Source organism: Pelodiscus sinensis, chromosome 6, assembly GCF_049634645.1.
Source record: "Pelodiscus sinensis isolate JC-2024 chromosome 6, ASM4963464v1, whole genome shotgun sequence".
Taxonomy (NCBI): domain Eukaryota; kingdom Metazoa; phylum Chordata; order Testudines; family Trionychidae; genus Pelodiscus; species Pelodiscus sinensis.
This window is the reverse complement of record NC_134716.1, coordinates 93,252,130-93,273,535: the sequence shown is the minus strand read 5'-3', so window position 1 is coordinate 93,273,535 and position 21,406 is coordinate 93,252,130. Positions and strand designations below refer to the sequence as shown.

Below are 21,406 nucleotides of genomic sequence, written 5' to 3'. Positions count from 1 at the left end.
TGCTGTTCAAGTAATCCAGAATGCCAAGAGGCAACAGCATCAGGGAAAAACATTTGTTGCAAAACACTTTATAATTGCATATTTCTAGAACTATTGCTACAATCAGATGCTACAAGGCATTAAAAATTGTGGGTCTTCTTTACTGTTCAAAAACCTCCAAAGAACGGTGATCTATAGGGTTGAATGTATACTTCAGTACTGTTGATAATTCAAAATGTTGATAAGTCTGCATACAGTTTAAAAAAATGTATCTCACTCTTCACTGGACTAAGAACTATTCTGCACTATGGATGCTGGAAATATTTAGAGGACTTATGTAGAGTGTAACTGTGTAACAGTTTCTGTTGGCTGGTGGCTACAAAACTGTTCCTTGCAGCTTAACTGGTAACTTCTTCCCACCTTCCCCGCCCCTCCCCCCCAACACACTTAGGGTACGTCTAGACTGCAGTGGGCCTACCCTGTCTTTTGGTCTTCCTCCTAATATATTTATAGAATGTTGTCTTGTTTCCCTTTATGTCTGTAGCTAGTTTGAGCTCGATTTGTGCCTTTGCCTTTCCAATCTTGCCCCTACATTCCTGTGGTGTTAGCTTACATTCATCCTTTGTAATTTATCCTCATTTCCACATTTTATGACTCCTTTTGATTTTTAGATCAAGTTCTCCTGGTTAAGCCAAGGCGGTCTTTTGTCATACTTTCTATCTTTCCTATGCAGCGGAATAGCTTGCTTTTGGGCCTTTAATAATGTCCCTTTGAAAAACTGCCAACTCTCTTCTGTTGTTTTTCCCCTTAGTCTTGCTTCCCATGGGACCGTGCCTACCAGCTTTCTCAGGTTACCAAAATCTGCCTTCCTGAAATCCATCTATTTTGCACTTCTCCCTTCTACCATTCCTCAGGATCATGAACTCTATGATTTCATGATGACTTTCACTCAAATTGCCTTCCACTTTCAAATTCTTAAACAGTTCCTCCCTATTTGTTAAAATCAAATCTAGAACAGCTTCCCCCCCAGTAGCGTTTTCAACCTTCTGAAATAAAAAGTTGTCTTCAGTGCAGTCCAAGTACTTATTGGATAGTCTGTGCCCTGCTGTGTTAGTCTGTCAACATATGTCTGGATAGTTGAGGTCCCCCATCACCACCAAAGCCTGCACTTTGGATGATTTCGTTGTTTAAAAAAAGCCTCATCCACCTCATCTGCTTGGGTAGGTGATCTGTAATACACCCCTAGCATGACATCACCCTTGTTTTTCACCCATTTTAACCTACCCCGGAGACTCTCAACAAGTCTGTCCCCTACAACCATCTCCAGCTCACTCCAAGTGCATACATTTTAAATATATAAGGCAACACCTCCTCTCTTTTTTCCCCACCTATCCTTCCTGAGTAAACTGTATCCTTCTATACCAATATTCTAATCATCTGTATTATCCCACCTGGTCTCTGTGATACCAACTACGTCATAGTTGTGTTTATTTATTAGCACTTCAAGTTCTTCCTGCTTATTACCCATACTTCTTGTATTTGTATATAGGCATCTAAGATACTGATTTGATCTTGCCTCCCAGTTCTGCCTTGTCCCTCCTTTTTCTTTGCTATTATGGCTCACGCTCTCTCCCATTTCCGACCCATCTCCTAGGTCTCCATGTTCTTCACTTACCTGTGGGCTTTGGTCACCTGTCTCAGTCTAACCTAATTTAAAGCCTTCCTCACTAAGTTAGCCAGTCTGCGTCCAGATATGGTTCTCCCCTTCCTCGAAAGGTGAACCCATCCCTTCTTAGCAGTCTTTCCTGGAATAGCATCCCGTGGTCGAGGAAGCCAAACCCCTCTTGGTGACACCATCTTCGCAGCCAGGCGTTCACCTTCAGGATGTACCTGTCTCTGCCTGGGCCCCTACCTTTGACAGGAAGGACTGAAGAGAATACCACCTACATGCCAAACTCCTTCACCCCTACCTCCAGAGCCCTGTAGTCGCTCTTGATCCTCTCAGTGTCACACCTTGCAGTATCATTAGTGTCCACATGGATGAGTACCATGGGGTAGTAGCCTGAGGGCCGGATAATCCTTGATAATGCTTCTGTAACGTCTTGGATATGGGCCCCCGGCAAGCAGCATATCTCCAGAGATGACATGTCAGGGCAACAGATGGGTGCCTCCGTCCCCCTCAGAAGAGAGTCTCTGACCACCAATACCCTATGTTTCTTCCTCGCAGTGGTGGCAGCAGACCTCCCAGCCTTAGGGGTACAAGGCTTCTGCTCCTCAGCTGTAGGGGGTGATTCCTTATCTCCTGTATCAAGAAGAGCATCATGGTTTCCTAATACTACGTTGGGAGCAGGGGTGGAGCACTGCCTGTTGCCAGAAGTTACTAGCTGCCAGTTTCCCCCTGAGCCATCTCCTCTTCCACCAGCAGGCTTGTGTATTGGGACAGCTACATCAGCTATCTCGACATGAATACTGTCCAGGAATTTCTCGGGATTCAGATGCTCCTCACCTTAGCCACCTCCTTCTGTAGCTCTCACCTGCTTCCTGAAAGTTTCCACCAGCAGGCACCTTTCACACTGGATGGTCCTCCCAGCCTGGATATTAGTAAGTGGGAATTTCAAGCCAGAGTCCCTGTAAAACCACACCAGGATCTGGGTAGAGGCATCCATGGTCAGGTGCTCTGTTTGGCTACAGGTGCAGGCTGAGGAGACAGAAGCAGTGCTGACACAAGTGTTGCGGGTCTTCCTGACCATAGTAGGCCTCCCTCTTTCAATTCCCTCTTAAGCTCCCCTGTGTGTAGCCCCTTGTCTGCTTCGCTCCTGTGGTCACTCTGCCAGTGGCTTTTAAAGCCTGCTCATCTAGGTCAGGCATGCCCAATCTGTAGTCATACAGGGGAAGGCTGAGCATGAGGCTGATCAAAGGCAATCAAGGGAACAAAGGATCAAACACTCCTAGACAATCAATCCCAACTGCCACAGTAACTGTAGGGAATAATTCTGGACACACTGGGTGCAGGTGAAAACAAGCAGAGGATTTATTGGTTTACACAGCTGGTGGAGTACCCATCAGGGGTTAACCTAGTGAGCACTGACTTAACCAAAACATACATTAGATTATATAGGCAGCAGATGGGCGGAGGGGAAGTGATTTGATAGGTCTAGCGGTGGAAATGAGATGTGCACATAGGCCAATGAACTATGAAGGTTACACAGGATCCCCACCCATCGCCAATTTAACATGTTATCACTAATACAAATAATTATTCCTAACAAGCTAAATAAGCCAACATAAACAAAGGCATGTTGATGGTCATTTTGTTGTCCGGAAATATAATGCGTCTACTGTGGGGGTGGCATTGCCTTGGAGCGACCTTTGGGATACAAGCTTATTTTCTAGGAATAAAGCAGATCATGAAAAACAATCCCGTGTGGTTTTTTGGTTGTTTGGTACCGACCTTATCAAAGTGAAGCCCTTTTAGAATGTGGTTGTCAGGGTGACCAGGGTCAAGTTAACTGCTGTGCTGTATTCCTAGGCTTGTCTAATGATTTAGGATTTGAGTTGTCAGTTCTCAGCAAGATACCATGGACTGCCTCAGTTTACCCCTACAGTAACTGAAACCGAAATCACCTGAAATTAGAATCAAAATTAAAAGGTCAGACAGTTGAGGAAACTCACTCTAAAAGCTAGTACTTTCACCTGGTAGCCTGTTCAGTGGCGGGATCTCTTGCTCTCCCTCTTAAACTCCCCTGTCTGCAGCCGTCTGTCCGCTTCACTCCCCTGGTCATTCAGAATTACTTTTCACATTGGCTCAAAACTAACTTAGTAATATATAGTGCTTTGCATACTGGAAACATTATACAGGTTAATTGTCTAGGTAATTAGTTAATTGTCACAAGTCAGAGTAACTTTTGTCATGTTACAGTTGACTAAACTGAGAGTGAAGTGATTTTTGCCCAGAGCTACACAGTGAGGCAGTGGCAGAATCAGGAATAGAGCTAGGGAATCCTGACTCCTAATGGCATGTTCATTCTTTCAGACCTAACTATCCTCCTCTTAGCTTTATTAAAACAATTACATTATTGTGAAGGAGAGCCATAAATGTATATACCTCTTAAAAAACCTGCTTCATAATCCCTGTTCTGAAGAGCTAAGCATCCAGTTCTGATGTAATTCAAACAAATAATGCACAAAAATGGGATGGAACCAGAAAAAAAAGGTTGAAAGGTGACGCCAAGAGTGAATTAGGAAAGAATTTGAAGAGAAGACATACGTCACTTGGTGCATGCATGAGAAAAAGGAAGCTGTTCTGACTTTGGTGTGGCATAAAAAGAGGTACACAGTTGCAGGATGCAAAGGAAACAAGAAAAAATGATTAGCTGGGGTGCAAGGTACAGGATGGAATAAAAGAGATGAGAGTTGGTGAGATGGAGGAATCACGGGAGGCAGAATTGTGCACAGCTTTGAATGTAAAGGTGAGATGACTAACTTGATATAGAAGAGAAAAGAGGAAGGCAGTGATGGAGTTTAAGGAGGGGAAAATGTGGTTTATGTAGGAAAAGAATATGATTTTCGGAGCAGCAGTTTTGATGTATTACAAGAGGTCTTAGGTTTAAAAAAAGACATGCTAAAGCAATCAAGGCAAGAGATGACAAAGACATTAATCAGATCAGGGAATTAGTAATTAGGATGGTGGAGGAAAAATGGATGTTAGAGAAACAACAGAGTTGGAAGTTACAAGACATAGTAAGAGCTTGGATATGAGATAATGATTGACTATATTTCAGTCCATCCATAGCAACAGTGGTTTTCTGCTCTCTCATTCCTTTTTCCTCTCCCTTCCCTACCTCCCCCCCACCCCCCAACCAACCCTTATGTAAAGGTGGTCATTGCGCATCTCTTCTCTGTAGACTAAAATCAACATGCCAAAATTTAATGGAGTCTTACTTAAATGATTTTTTTCACCAGAGATGATGATGTATCTGCTGTCATGCTGATGTACTAATCACATAAACATCTACTGTTTCATCAGCCGTTAGACAGAAGTTTTGCACAAATGTACAAAATGATATAATATCTACATCATCTTTGCAACATTGTTACATGTTTCTTGGGTAACATGTCTACTTCTTTAGAAGAAAGAAACAGCTTTTAGCTTCATTTCAATTATATTTTAGGTATTGGTCCAGTTAACATAAAGTGAAAAATCCCATCTGTTCAATTGTCATGCAGAAGAATGTTTTATCTCAAAGCACATTATCACATCTAAAATTGACAGCATAATCTGTCTGTTTTTCCTTGCTTCTCTTTGGTACAGCTTTGATTAACAGGAAAGAATTCTTTCATAACGTGCCTCAAATGACAGGTTGCCGTCTGCCTTTTCTAGAGTGTCCCAATGACCAGCAAAGTACTGATAGCTGAACAGTATTCTCTGTCTATTCTGCGTGCTTTTTTTCCACCTAGTCCTTGAATTGTACAGCAACCAGTGCATCTCTTAGGTTGCTAGTAAGATAGTACATGCAAAGACAGCATTTCATCCTTATGAAGGTACTTCATTTAGCTATAGTTGGCGTTACATTGAGCAAGACCAGCACGCTTTGTTTACATCATCTGTTTAGTTTACAGGCTGCCGCCAACTTGTGACGCGATTGGCTCCTGGGATAGTGTCGCAAGTTGGGGGTGTTGTGACTCGAGCCCGCATTTTCGACAGGCTTTGTATGCCATTGTAAATGCGGGGCCGAGGACATGAGTCTGGGGAGTTCAGCCCCTTCCACACTTACAGAAAGGGTCGTAAGTGTGGGAGGTCGTAAATCAGGCCGTTGTAAAGCGGGGGCCTCCTGCATGCTGGTTGTGTCCTTTTGGGTCTGATTAGATGAAGGTATCTGATAATGCCCATTATCTTTGTGGTGTTTCTCTAGCCAGGGGAAAAAAATCCAATTTACAAATTGTTTTGTTGTACGAAAGAAATAGTTAGTGCTCTCTTATTATGGGGTATCTCCAAAACAGATTTAACTTTGTGCTTGGAATAATGGGAAAGTCAGAATTCTTAGCTGATGTTGACTCCTTTTAGTTCACATTGATTCAATTGGTTAATTCTTAACATTAATTGTTATCTTAAAATTATTGTAAATGTACTCTGTTTGTTTGTTTATATGAAGTAGCATCTAGAGATCCCAGTCAAGATCAGATCCCATTGTGCATGGGTGTTGTATAAATGCTTAGTAAGAGATAGGAGTTGACAGTATAAGTAGAATAAGACAAGAGGTGGGAGGGAAAATGGTATCACAGAGTTATGACTGGTTTATTTTATAATTTGGGGAAAGGAGAGTGGAGGTTTTTTCTCATGCATTGAGCAACTTCAGTCACGTTCTCTGAACTTTTGTGGGTTGACCAATATTACCTAGTTGGGCACTTTTTTGGGGGAGCGGGGACTCTATCCGTCTATAACTGTCTGTTTTCTTATACTTAGATTGTGAGTTCCTAGGGATAGGGGCTATCTTTTTTCTATTTTTACAGTGCCTTGCACAATGAGGTTTTGGTCTGTGAGTAGGGCTTGAAGGCACTAAGGTACTACAAATAATGAAGAATGACAATAATGAGGTTCAACAGTGCATTGAACTAGAGGCTAACTATGAATGTGAACTTCCCAGAGAATATTTTGTGCTATTCTAATAAAACTGCTGGTAAATTAAAGTTTTTAGAAGTGAAATATGTTAAATGAAGAATGAAACCAGTGCACTAGGTTGGCAATGTTCTCGGCAGGAAGCACAGTGGGAGAAAATTGGCTAATGTTGAAAGAGGTCATAGAGTTGGCTCAAAAAGAATGTGCTGTTGGGCAAAACTAAATATTGGAATCAGTGTGGATGAATAATGGATTGTTTAAAATGACAGCTAAAATAGAGCTTTTGAAAAAAAAAACTTGTTGCACTGTTGGAAACTAAAGAGAAATGTAAGTGTGTTTGAAAAACAAAACTGGCACTTTGGGATATGTAAATAATAGATTCTTTAACACAAAAAATATTGTAGAGTAAATAAATGACAGATTGAAGTGACTGTTAATAAAGCAGCAAAGCAAGCTACTAAAAGGAAATGGCGAAAGAATTCAGTTGTTTCCTCCCGGCATTCTTTGTGAAGAAACAGTTTAATCACATCTCTAAAATCTGTTTAATGGGTATTGAAGAGAATATACTGGAAGAGAATGGGTTAGTGAAGCAGGTATCTTGGATAATACGTAAATGAAGCTCCTTGTGATGATGAGTGAAAACTTGATTCTGGATTTAATTTGCTAACAATTTTTTTAATGTCCTAGTACGCTGGGGAAACTGCCATCTCATTGGAGACAGCAAATAATCCCACTGTTTACTAAATATCTAGGAAAGATACTTAAAATCAGACCTTTAAAATCTAACAAGCAAAATGTATTTTAGCCTGCATTTATGTACAACTTCATGATGCATTTGAAAAATTCATAGACTCTTGAAAGGGTGAGTCATGATGGGAAACTACAAATATTGCTTACAGTTACAGTTTTAGGGTATGTGGTAGCTTGATTATGATTACTGTAAGTCAATTCAAAATATAGATCAAGGTGTTTGTGATTCAAGCTTTTTTCCCCCTAAAGCAGAAGCTTGAATCAGAGAAAGTAATATAGCTAGCCTTGTAAACATTAATTGTGCCACTCACTGTATTTAAAGTGCTTCTATATGTAGGGGGGGAAGTACTTTTCATTTTATGATAACCTTATGACTTGTTTTATACTTTGAAAATATTTACTTGAATATATTGATGTCCTATGTGTGAAAGGGAAGGCCAGTTTTATTTTTATTTATTCATTTATTTTATATGCTGTAGCCTTTTCTATAAAGTGAATTTAGTATTGTTATGTTAAATCATTGTGGGTTTGGCTTTGGTGGCTACACTTTTAAGTTCATCAGCGTGAAAGTTACTTCTATTACTTGTTTTAGATTTAGAGATTATAGGAACACAGAAAGGCCAAGGATAGTGACCACACATACATTTATAACTACAGGGTTTAATAATAAATTTACAGTTAAGGCCATGATTACCCAAACTTACAGAAATTTTATAAAGATCTATGAACAAGTTACCAATATAGCTATATCCACATTCTTCACAATAGTCCTAAAATTTAATGGGCGCCTTGCCAATTTGATCATTGGTAGAGGGATGGTTTCTGTTGGAATTTTCTCAGAACATATTTTACTCAACTTCAGACCCCTGTCTTATCTTGTCATTTGTGTGCATGAAAGTGTTGACCCTTCCCCCCCCCCCAAGAATACCCTGTTTTTTCTATAGCATTTATGATTAACATGTACCCTGCAGTTAAGGCACATGTTGGAATAATGAGATTACCAGGTATTTTGTAGTCAAAATTACTCTTATGGTTAATTTTTTGCAATGCTACCCATTGGCACATTTTTCTGTAATCTTGTGGCATAGGGTTATTCTTTGGTCACTTACTTATGTCAAGCATTTTTATGCCTCTGGCCTCATATAGGTAAGTTGGCCATTTTACAGATCTACTTACTTAGATACCTAATACAGATTTATTCATTTTAACTTCTAATCTATCTTGCACTTTTATAAGTCTACAACTTAAAACTATTTAGCATACAAGGACTAGATATGGCATGTTAGTTAGTCATAACATCATAGAACAAATGAATTATGAAATGAAGCAGTTGGATACAGCTCCCTGTCCTCCCCTTGACAGGGTGAGTATTATAAAAAAAAAGACGACAAGAATCCTATCACATACATATTATGTGAGAGTATACAGCAATTATTAGCTTAGTAATACACAGCAAACATAATGGACACACTATTTAAAATTTTATATTGAACTTAAGTTTATACATTTGTGTGAAACTACATTATTTTATACTTATTAGGAAGTAGGGTATTTTTAGGGATTATCTTAAGTAGTGGATTTATTTTCTAGAGACTTGTACATCGCACAACAAATGAATAATAAAATCAGGTAAACGGCTATGATACGTTTTGTCAAATTTAAGGTAAGACTAACTCTTGAGATTTTTTATTATTGGCAGATATTGTTGTTTTAAGACAAACTTTTAGTATTGATAGTGTACAGACAGCTATGAAGAATGTAAAATGTTTTGGGATAGTTTGAAGCAGTGTTCAAAATGTAGTTGGTTTTTATATTAGTGTAGTTATTGTCAGGGCTCGCCGAACTGCGGCGAGCCCCTCTCGCCAGCCGCGCTGTCTGGCGATCTGCGTATGCACAGATCGCCCAAACTCGGCTCTTCCGGTTTGCAATTTACTCTCCATAGGCAAGCAGATTGCATTATTTGGCGAGCCCTGGTTATTGTCATATTTTTCAATTTTACTTGTTTGTCTATGCTACCCATTCATTTGAGTAGCTAAACTGTGACTATTAATTCAGTGCAAATCTATTTAAATATCATACTTCTGCCATTATCCTATCCCCCGATCTGGTAATCAGTTGCAAGCACAGGCTCTGGCTTCCAATTGTCCCAGTTGGTGCTCAACCCTCACATTACCTCTAACCGTGCCCCCATTTTATGCTTCCCCCCTCCCTCCATGTCCTACCATACTCTGCCCCATCCCACCCATCCCTTCCCATTCTACTTCTGCCATGTCTCTTCCGACCCTCTTCTCTGAGCATGCCCAATCCCCGTTCCTCCTCCTGCCTCCCAGTGCCACCACATCATGGAACAGCTGTTGCATGGTGGGAGGAGGCACAATGTAGATTGTGGGGCAGTCAGTGGGCAGGAGACTCTAGGAAGGGGAGCTGGTTGTTCGTGGGTGCTTAATATTTTTCTGTGGATACTTCAGCCGTGGAACATACATGAAGTTGGCACCTCTGGTTGCAAACATCTTTTCTTCTTAGTGGGTATCATATGCAGATAGTAATTTGTCCTTCTATTTCCCTCTCCCTCACCTCCCCCCTCCCCAAAAAAAACCAGCCAACCATAGAAAAGGATAATTTACTTCAGTTGTAGAATAAATGGTATTAACAGGAGGTTGTGTTTGTATGTTGTGTGTTTAATAGTTAGCATGTGAGTCCCACTAAAGATTGTGAACCTTGGCAGTATGTAGACTAGGTTCCCTGCAGTAATTTGGGGGACCTCCTGGAGTATTTGAGATATGCCCATGTTCTAACAACTGCTAGGACACAAATTTCTGATGGAGGGCACTACACTGTACTATGTAATGATTCTCTGAGAATGCACGGGATTTTAGGTGCTTTCATTAGTACAGAGATGCTATCTGCTATATTTTTATTACATGGCACTTTTTTTGCAAGGGCAACATTAAGCTGCCAAGTGAATTATTGCCAGATTAATATTATGCTCTCTGGCACTTTAAACAAATGAACATTGTTTAACATTCTCCAGACCTGAAATTTTGCATTTTATAGTGGAAAATGTAACAAAATGCTCTTTGTGATTTTTTTTTTTTTTTTTTTTTTTTTTTTTTAAACACAGCTAGGTCTGACCAGCTTCAACCATGATGCATGCAGAAGTAATTTCTTATTTATTTTAGGAGGGATGGCAGATGACAGTCAGAGGTGTAGCAAGGGGGAAGCAGGAGGGGCATTTGCCCCTGGGCATCACGCTAGGGGGGCGCCAGGCTGGGCTATGGGGGTGGGGAGAGGTGCAGGGCGCTGGGCTGCAGGAGGAGGGAGGTGCCGGGAACCCAGCGCTGGACTCAAGGGTAGGGAGGGAGGGGCAGAAAATCAGTGCTGGGCTCAGCACGTCTGCGTGATTTGAGGGGAGGTGTAGGTAAATGGAGCTCAGCTGGGTTGCAGAGTGAAGAGGTGCAGGGTGCTGGGCTGTGGGAGTGAGGAGGTGCTGGGCTGGGCTGGGTTGGGCTGTGGGGGGAGGAAGGAGGTGTGGAGCTCAGAACTTAGTTTGGCTGCAGGAGGAAGGTGCTGGGAGCCGGGGCTAGACTCAACGGGAGGGGCAGGAAATCAGAGCTGGGCTCAGCAGTTCTGTGGGGTTTGGGGGGAGGTGCAGGGAAACGGGGCTCAGCTGTGCTGTGGGGGAGGCATGCAGGGAACCAGTGCAGGGCTCAACTGGGCTGAGGTGGATGGGGGAGGACATTGGGAACAGAAGGGCAGCTCAGCTGGGCTGTAAGGAGCTGCAGAGAACTGGTGCTGCACTCCCTTGGATTGTGGGGGATGGTTTTGGGGGAGATGCAGGGAACCAGTGGGGGTGGGCAGCTCAGTTGGGTTGCAGGAAAGGGAGGTGCAAAGAATCCTAGTGGGGATGGGGGAACCAGGAGCCCTGAAATGACCTCCTCTGGTCCAAAAAATCCCTCATCTGGGACCAGTCGGGTCCAGAGGGTGCCAGACCAGGGAGGTCCAACCCCTACCAAAGTCGCCTCCTTGCACGCTCCCTCCTAGCCAGATACCCTACCCCTAGTCTGCTTTTGCTCTCTCTCCCCTTGGCCAGATACCCTACATCCAGCCTGCTCTGTGCCCTACCTACCAATCCGACCTTGCTCCCTTCTGCCCACACTTCCCTCCCAGATCCTGCACCCCGTCGCTGTCCCACTCAGTGGCAGCCCTCTCACACACACTGAACCCCTTATTTTTCTCCCCACTTTAGAACCTAAGGGATCCATAAAATTCTTCAGAAAAGCAAATCTAGCCTATGGAAAGTCCTGAACTCAGTCCTCCCTGTCCCTTCCCCTCACCCTTTGGGGCTGGAATGCCAGAGGAGTGAGGTGTCTCAGTGGGGGTCACCTAAGTGAGGGTTGGGGTTTTGAGAGGAGTGTTTTTGTTTCTCATTTGTGTGGTTCTCATCTGATTTTTCTGTGGATAAGTGGCCCCGTTCCAAAAAAGGTTGCGTACCCCTGCTATACATAAAGAAATAATTGAAACCTTTTGTATTGGACATAAATTAATATTTTACTTTATTTAAAAAGAAGTTTGATAACTAATATATGAGAGTTAACATTTAATCTATTTAATAAGTGAAATTAAACCATTCTCCCCAGCTGCAGCACTAGTAAAATGGCTTGGGCATAATTGTGTAATTAAAGTTGGGTTTCCATTAGCAACTGGTTGTCTGCAGAAACGTTTACAATGTCATGTGGTCCACAGGCCAAAAATCTTGAGAACCACTGGAATAGAGGTACCTTTGGCTCCCTGCTGCTCCACAAGAGCCCACAGAGATATCAGGTCTGTTACCACAGTGATAAATCACCATATTGCTCCAGTGTGGATGTTGGACAGACTCTTTGTGAGTCTTCTTCATCTAAGCAGTCGATTTAAACAGCATGGTAAGATGCCACATGGAAACGTTTGGTATGTCCACTGAGAGGCAGGATATTTTGTGTCTCTCCAGAGAGAGTTGTCTTGACTTGTGTCTCTGGGTGAGCAAGACCCTTTGTGAGCTCTGTGAAGAGGTGAGATATTTTGACTTCCAGCTTCAAGGGATTTGTTCTTCTGTCTTTGGTGTGCACGTTGCTTTGACCTGAATGAAGTTAGCTGTGACAACACATTTCTGTGTTATTCTGACACATAAAATGAAACCTGTGCTGAAGACCCACATTCAGTGAGAGAAAGGGCTGCTGTCAGAGTAAATTCAAAGTCTCTTCAATTTTCTTCAAAGATCACCTCTACCAGGCAGAGGGGCTTTTACTGATTGGTCCCTTATATGTTTGAAGAGTGACTAAATGTTATCTGGATCTTCTTGGGTCAAATTAACAGATTATTTTGGGCTCAATCGTAGATTAAAATTTAAATTGTATTGGGCACTTTGTAAGCAGGGAAGTGGTCTCATTTGGCAATTATTATTCGGTATTATTTACATAATATACACATTGCCATCTTAGTGTTGACATATACATTTTTCAGTACGTCTACATATAAAATAGCCTGGCCCCATTGACCTCCATGGGCAATGTATCTTGTAAGGAGTGATGGGGATACAATGAAGTTGTTTAAACAGATATGTTGCAATTGTAGAAAAAAAAAATTGTGTGTCTGAAAACTGTAGGTACTGGGAGTACTTATAAATGTTTTAAAAGGGATACTTTATTAAAAAAAGGTTTAGAAACACTGCTCTAAACCATTCCTTTTGGCCTCCCTGTTTCCTTTCTCCTTTGACAAGTTGGGCAGGTGGAAGTTTTGGTAAAAATATATCAGACGTGCATGCAGTGCACGCTGTACCTCAGCTGGTGCTGTATAATCAGAGCCTCAGTTCTAAAGGAGTTGACATTACCGAGGTGATCAATCCTCCCACGTTTTGTTGTGGAGTTTCCAAAGAAAATGCTGGTGTTTTCTATAGGTCACTCACATCTCCCAGTCATAGCAGAGACTTGGGATTAAACATGGCTTTCTCAACTAAAAGTCTTATACATGTTAGGACATTGTGATTGTGAATATTGGCGAGGCAGTCTGCCAAAGGCAAGGCTGGCCTTGATTCTTGATATCTATGGCTTCAATTGAATGGCTTGTGTGAAATTTGGAAGAGCAGCTCAGAGAGACCTCTCTGCTTTATTTAAGAATAGAATTTCACAGCCGCCTGAAGAAAAAAGTCCTCGTGGCAGACTGAAAGCCTCACTTGCTGTGTATCCTCAGCCTTAGGCTACTTATTGCTTCAAGAAAGTGAGGGTGATTCTCGTGTTGTGTGTTAGTTTTATTTAAAAGTTTTTTCTGAGTGTTAATTTAACAGGTAAGTTAATCTCTTACGTTCACTGATGTAGCAAAGGAGGTGTGTGTGTGTGTGGGGGGGTAATTGCCCTTCTGCTACCCCATCATATCTCTGCTCACCTGCTCCTCCTCCATCCACCACCGCCTGCTGAAGCCTCCTCCCTGCCTCTGCACCCCCAGCCCAATCTTCCTCCCTCTTTAACAGTGGGATAGTGTCTATACCAAACTAGAGGGATTGGGGGAAGATGCAGTACACCACCAGGTTTGGGGCCCTGTCACGTGGTGGGAGGGGCGCAAATTTTGTTTTTGCCCCTGGGCACATAACACCCACGCTATGCCTCTGATGACAGTTTCAGGTTACAGGTATAATGTACTAAAATACTTAGAGAGCCGTGGTTTTCGTACAACTATCAACAGCTTGACTTACCTATTTCTACGTTATCCTTAAATATCTTCTTAGCTTTATCTACTATATTAATATGTTTTGACTTGTGTTTGAACTGTAATTAAACTTTTTTTTTATAATCTACTATATATTTGAGAGTGTTTTTCTGTCTAAGAATTCCTCCTAAATGATAAAAGCTAGGACCCCCAAATTTGTTACACAGCTTCCTCTTATGAGCAGCATGAAGATTTGGTTGTGCCAGGAAAATTGGATGTGCCTGAAATGGGACTGTTTCTCATAAAACAATATAGAAAAGAGACAGAATCAGCTGGCTGGGGGCATGGTCTCTCCCATCTGGGACAGCCCAGCCCTGAGTTTTCCACCTCCGAGACGCCCTTTAGTAAGAGGAGTATGTATAGGGGGAGCTGAAGCTTCCAGCCTCCAAATTTGTATGGAAACATTGCTGAGTGTTTTCCTCCATCAGGGAGTGAGGGGAAAGTGTAGTTTGCTGCATTCCTCACTTTGGCTGGGGAGCACAGGGGATACATGAGCAGTGCACTTTCTTATCACACCCTGTGAGGGACAGAGTGGGAAAGAACCAAGGCCCTGGTATGAATCTTGGGCCCCCCAAGACAGGTGTGTGAACACACACACTCTCTGTCTCTGTTACGGTCCGCGCCTCCCCTCAGAGGTTGTCCCCGCCTGCTCTCAACTTTAGAGTGCTCCCTCCCTTCACCGTGCCCCAGTTTATAAGGTCTTTTCTCCCCCAGTCCTCTGTCCATAGTATTCCCGGTGTCCGGGCTTACCGGATGTTCACCCGCTACAAGTCTCGCCTGAATGGTCGTCCGACAGGGGAGAGGAACCTGGGCCCTCCCTCACTCCAAGTCCCAACCCAGGACCCTAAGGGCAGAGCCACGATTCCCTGCCCAGTTGGTGGGGCTGCGACCTTAACTCACCAGCTCCGCTGCTCAGTCCTGGACCGCTTCCTCTCCTCCGTCAAGTCCTTTCTGCAGGTCCATCTCCCCGGCAGTTTGGTGTCTCCTCCTGCGGACTCTGCTCCTCCGCAGGGTGCTGCGCCCCCTTTTCTGGGCTGCTGCACACCCCTCGCTCTGCACCCTCTCCGGCTTCTCCCTCCATGCTCCTCTCCTCCTCCTCCTCCTGCCCCCACAACGGCCTCTCGGGGCTTTCTTTATCCCCTGCACTGCCATCTGATGTCCAGCCCCTCTGGCTCCCAGCGCTTCCCCTGACGTCAGCCCGCTCCTTGCAGGGCTCTTAGTAGTGCGGGGCTCGCACGCGCGCACACACACACACACACACACACGCACACACACAGAGAGAGAGAGCGAGAGCAATGGGCTTGAACTGCAACAAGGGAGGTTTTTGTTGGATATTAAGAATAACTTCCTAACTGTCAGGTTGGTTAAACACTGGAATAAATTGCCTAGGGAGTTGTGGAATATCCATCACTGGAGATATTTAAGAGCAGGTTGGATAGACATCTATCAGGGATGATACAGACCATGCTTGGTTCTGCCCTGAGGGCAGGAGCCTGGACTTGATGATCTTTTAAGGTCCCTTCCAGTTCTAGTATTCTGTTGTTCTATGATTCTGTCGTCATGCATCAGTAGAGCATCCGAATGTCACACCTCTGAATTTTCATTTTCACTTCCTACCCATTGGCTACTGAAAGGAGAGGAGGTGAGCCTATCCTTCCTGGTGGAGGTGCTCATAAGTCAGTTGTGAGGGAAGTTCCACACCACTAGAATCATTTTCAGCACTCTCCTTTTTTTTCTGAATCAGGAAAATCAAGCAGCACTCTGCTCCCTCTACCAGACAGCAGGGACAGTTGAGTTGACAGTTGATTAGAGTCTACAAAAGCCATATGTGGAGCTTTGAGCAGCCATGTATGTCTTGATTCTCTGATGGCCTCCCAGATCTATTTGAGTCTGAGACTCCAGGGAGAGTCATTTACAGAGGAAAGGGCCTCTCAGTTGAGGGAGTTATGGAATAGCTATTTTAAAACAAAAATCAACAAAGGGAACCCAGCACTTAGCAAGAAAACAGTATTGTATTAGAGAGTGTTAGGTCCCTGTTCCCTAAGCCTGCGTCTACCTCTTACCCTTTTCTTTTCTTGTTTCCTTCTAAGTTGAGCTTCATATCAGTTATTAAAAAAATCAGTCTCTAATGGTTAGAGGAATTAACTTTATTTAAAGAATGTTAAGTTACAAAATATATTTGTTAATCATTGACCATTATTGAAACTGAATCGGTAAAACCAACTTTTTATTCCCTTTTTCTAGCCTCACATTTTTTTTTAAAAAGTACTTTATCATGTTTTATAGTACAGCCAACCTTTTAAATCAATTATCTTGCAGCTGTCATTATAATATAGCAATTTAATTTTAACTTCTTAAGCATGTCAGTGTAGTAATAGGAAAACATTCTTGGTGTTAGGGAGTTATTAAACTACATGAACGAAGACCAAATTAACTATTAATACTGTAGATGTCTCAACAGAAAATTATGGAATGTGTAGGTTTTTGACTCTGGGACATAACTGAGGGCTTGTCTACACATAAAATGCTGCAGCAGTGTATCTGCACCACTACAGCTGTACCACTCGAGCCCTCACATCAGACAGGACACTACGTATACCAAGAAGAGGGCTTTTCCTTTGGCAGAGGACTGCACCTCTTTGAGAGGTGGTAGTTAGATTGATGGGAGAATTCTCCTATAGACCTACTGCTCTCTATGCTGGGGATTAGGTTAGTTTCAGTACGTTGTTCAGGGATATACATTTTTTCACACCTGTGTGATGGAGTTGTACTAGCTTAATTTCCTAGTGTAGACTGGGCCTTATGCACAAAAAATACTAATGAAATTTTATTCACTTGAAACACTGCTGACAATTTAGAAGCAATTCAGTTAGCATCCTCCTAAATATATCTACAACTTGATGTATATGCACTCCCTCAGATGTGAATATCCAAGTTCCGGTCCTGCTTGGTGAGAGGAGACATGGCTCTGTGCACTACCATTCTGCCAAGGTTGGTGCTAGCTGCAAGTGCTGGGAAGCTCTCCTCTTTCCTCACATCCAGACTTAGCCCCTGCTGCTCTCATTGACTGGGAATCAGGGACAATGGGAGCTGCGAGGGTTGGTTCCTGCAGGTGAGTGCAGGGTAGCATGCAGAGCCACCTGCTCCCTCTCCTGCAGTCCTGCACCACCAAACGGGAGCAGCCTGAGCCAAGTGTCCTGCCCCCCAATCCACTGCCCCAATCCTGAGCTCCCACCAAGACCCCACCCCCAACCTTCACCTCCTACTCTGAGCTCCTCCCACATTTCAAACCCTTGTGACACAGCCTGGAGTCCATTCCTACACCCCAAATTCCTCCTTCCCAGCCCCACCTCAGAGCCCACATCCCCACCCAACCCTCTGCCTCCACCCACAGCCATCTCCTGCACTCTGAACTACTCACTTTTGATCCCACCCCAGAGCCTGGGGCCCCTAAAATGTAATAGCTCTGGGTACCCGGAAGAGTTAATCTAGTCCTGTACTCCTCTTGAGAACTTCCACCTACCTCCACAACTTCCTGTAATTAAACTGCCTTTCCTCAAGCACCAACCAGCATGCAGTGTTAAAATTGACTAAGAAATAGTTTGTTTTCCTATTTAATTAGTATTGTAACTATTACTTTCTACTATTTTTCATTGCAAATATACAGTATTTTAGTTACATTATGAGTTAATAGGCTTTTGCGGGCTAGCTTCCGAACCTAACCACCATTTATAACATTGTTTCTATGGGAATATGTGTTCCAATATTCAAACAACCAGCTTACAAATGAACTTTGGAACACAACCCATTTGCAAATTGGGGACTTCCTGTAATTTTTTTGGTCTTTCCCTTTTAGCTATCCGTAACCATATTTCCTCACTTTTTTTTTTAAGATTACCAAAACTAAAATACTACAAAAATTGTCATTCTAACAGTCATTCATTCTTTTATTTCTGTATATTCACTTTTTATGCTTAAGAGCATTAGTAAATAATTGCTGTGTTCAGTGTCTTCAGAGTCAGATTGGGGAAAAAAACATAAATGATGTTCATTAAGTAGCTAACAAGTAAGGTGCCAGTAGATGATGCTCAAGGATATGTAGCATAGTTTCTGGGTTTTATAGGACCAGTAAAACCTGTGCACTGAAGATGGCTTCCTTTGTATTTTGAGTTTTGTAGAAAACCTGACTGCTTCAAAAATGCAAAACTCAGGTTTTAAGTAGCTGGAAATTTTAGCAACTTTCCTTTGGAATTGCTTTGGCCTCTGATCTAACAAAGCATATTGTCTCTGATCTTAGACATTATGGATAGAATGGAAATTAATTCCCCTCCTTTTTTATGGCTAATTTCACAGAATCTGTGGCAAAGCCTACATTTAGACAGAAACCAGTGACACACTACTAGTGTGTCAGTGTGCAGGCTTCATTATTTTACATGATTGGTTGGTGTTGGAAGAGATTAGTGTACATTTTCATCATTCCTCTAAAACCAACACATAAACAAGACCTTATGCAACAAAAAATAATTTCCTCAGCATCATCTGATCAGGATTTGTGACTTGAAACAAAAGTTCTTATTAGTTGGAACTATAGTTTGAGTAGAAAAGGGTTCTGTTAAATCTGAGTGGGATGCAGACATCTTAGTACTCATTAGGGTATCAAGGAGGCAGTAGTAGACTTATTACGGCTATCTGAACAAGTGACTCCAGACTTAATGCTGAACACGCTTTGCTCTACAAAGTTGGTCCCCTGACCTATATCCTGTTATGGAGGTTTCACGTTAACAACTAACATCCTGTTGATGCCAACAAAATCTTTGTCTTTGTGGGCTAAAATGTGATGATTTGCCCAGTGAAATAGTGGAAGGATATTTAAAGATCAACCAGTTGTGCAAGTCAGGAAATATGAGGAACATGAAGCTTCTGCTAGTTCAAGCAAAGTGCGATGCAGTCAGAGTGAAAGGGAGAGTTGTGTTGGGTGTGTCTAAAGAACGATGGGGCAACTTTTTAAAGTTTGGGCTATAAAACCTTATGCTTCAGGCTGCAAATGAGCAAAAGCCTTCCTACATGGGTAGCTTATTCCATATTTATTCACTATTAAGGTTTCTTGCAGTATCCTCTGGCACATCTGGAACTGCACACAGACAGGACACTGGATTAGGTAATTTAGGTATGGGAAGTACTAATGATGGTACTTGTACTAATGATGTTGGAGGCAGGAGCTCTTTATCTAGAAGTTAGGTATAATTTAATAATTTAGTGGGGTAATATGAACTGTGGTCTCAACAGTTTCTTGAGCCCAGAGTGCAAATTATTCCTGTGCATAATGGTAAGAGACATGGGCAATGTCGATCATGTTTCTGTTAATCTATAGCTAATATTTGCTTCTATGTGAGGAAAGAGATATAAAAACATTTTATATTTGGGGAATTGGTTTTAAGACATCAGCTACTTTATTGTGAATTGTATTTATGTTGGTGAAGTGGAGACGAAATGGACATGTAATAAACAGGCTATTTAGTTTACCAGGACACACTGCAATTGGCAAAACAACTTTTGCGTCTTTCACATGAGTATCTGTGGAAGAGAAAAATGGCTGTCTTTCTGAAGTAAAATACTTGAGTTGATATAATAAACCTTGTCTGTTGAATGATCTCCTTAAGCTACTGTTAGAAATAGCAATTTGAATAGAAAATTGTATTCTCTTTTGGCTGCTCTCAAGAGGACAGTGAACTGTTCAGATCTACATGCTAACCATCCTAGCCATTTAAATTAATTTTAGATGTTAACATTTCTTCTCTCCCACCAACATTTAATTAAAAATAAGATTTACACCAAAGAGAGAGGAAACAGCAATCATTGTTTCTCTGAATTATACTTTCTTTATTCAAATATTTGACTATTTTGACACTTGAATTTTATCACAGCTAATTTCTGTATTTTCATCTCTGCAAAATACTGTAAAGTGAATAGTGAAAACCAGAGATCAAATAAGTAACTCATTTGAAAACCTTTTAAACATACCTTGAACTTGCTTATATCTTACTTTACTAATAAATGCAACAAGAAACATAATATAATTTTTTTGTTTAAAAATCAGGTCATGTGTTATGGGTTTTTATAATTTAACTCTTTGAATGGTAAGGAAGTATAATGAGGGGAAAAATCACTTGTCTCAAGCTGGTAGGCACTATATCTAAGCTAGCTCTATTTTAGTGCAGCTGAAATTCAAACATGAGAAAATTGCAGAAATTTACAATTCAATGTGGGTTTCATCAGGAAGAAATCCACAGATTGTTTTGACACTCAGTTAGAAATTCAGCATGAAGATGGACGTCTCATGAAATTTGCAGCTGCTGATTGAATTTATATTTCCATAAAGGCCATCAACAGTAGCAGCCTGCAGGGGTAGGGTAAGGGGGGTGGGATGGGGATGACAAAAATTGTGAGGCTAGCATTTTTCCTCAGCCTTATAGTAGCAAATTACTTGTAATAAGGTCTTGCACTGTCCAAGATTAAAGAAAAATATAGGGAGCCAGAAGGGAATAATTCTCACTTGAATTGATTTGAACTAAAAATGTCTAAATTTGATTTCTAAATAGATGCTTAGTCATTTGTAAAATAAGTAAAATGCAGCCATAAATCAGAGATATTCTTAAACTGAAAAATAAGAATCATACTCGTAATTACAGCAGGTTCATCATACAGGTAAACTGATTTTATAATCATTTCCCAAGATAGAAGACAAATGCTACAGAAAAACACAAAAGTAGGTCGTCTTTATTGGAGGGAGGAGAGAGAATCTCACTTATCCAGGGCTTTTTATAGAGATGTATTTTTCTGTGTAGCAACAATCCTACGTATATTTTAAACAGCAGAAAAGAAAAACAAACACAAAATCAGAACTATGATATTTAAATACTAATGAAACTATAAATAAGGGCTGTCATTTATATATGTGAGGTAAAAATAATTGAACAGATTTACCATATTCTCTTTGCAGAAAGGTAAGTGTTATTTTATGGTACGTTTCCATGGAAGGGAGTTAAATGTTTTATTAAATATTGGCTTTTATGATACAGATATTGTCTTTTATTATCATCCTTGAGAGAATATAATTCCCTTAACAGCCTAAGTTTCAAAATATTCTTATATCTCGACTACTAGGAAGTTAAACGTTTAGAGTTTTAGTTTCATCTCATTGCATACAGATTTGTGTCTGTAACTCTCTGTGCACAGTGAGGAGGATATACCCATTAGATTGTACTCTGAGGGCTTTATTCTGGAAAATACAGTAAAGGCCTGTTGCCCTACCTCCTTGTGCTG

At 41.6% G+C, this 21,406-nt stretch overlaps 1 protein-coding gene and 1 long non-coding RNA gene across 3 annotated transcripts in view; one reads left to right on the top strand and one right to left on the bottom strand.

Moving 5' to 3' along the window:
• The window catches only part of NDUFAF2 (NADH:ubiquinone oxidoreductase complex assembly factor 2), a 142,323-nt gene that overhangs the window by 25,261 nt on the left and 95,656 nt on the right, over positions 1-21,406 (top strand). The window lies entirely within an intron of this gene.
• LOC112547649 (uncharacterized) overlaps positions 1-21,406 on the bottom strand; it is a 71,127-nt gene that overhangs the window by 2,530 nt on the left and 47,191 nt on the right. Inside the window, exon 2 of the long non-coding RNA XR_003091427.2 lies at positions 3,431-3,603. This is a non-coding gene — a long non-coding RNA (uncharacterized LOC112547649). The remainder of the gene's footprint in view (positions 1-3,430; positions 3,604-21,406) is intronic.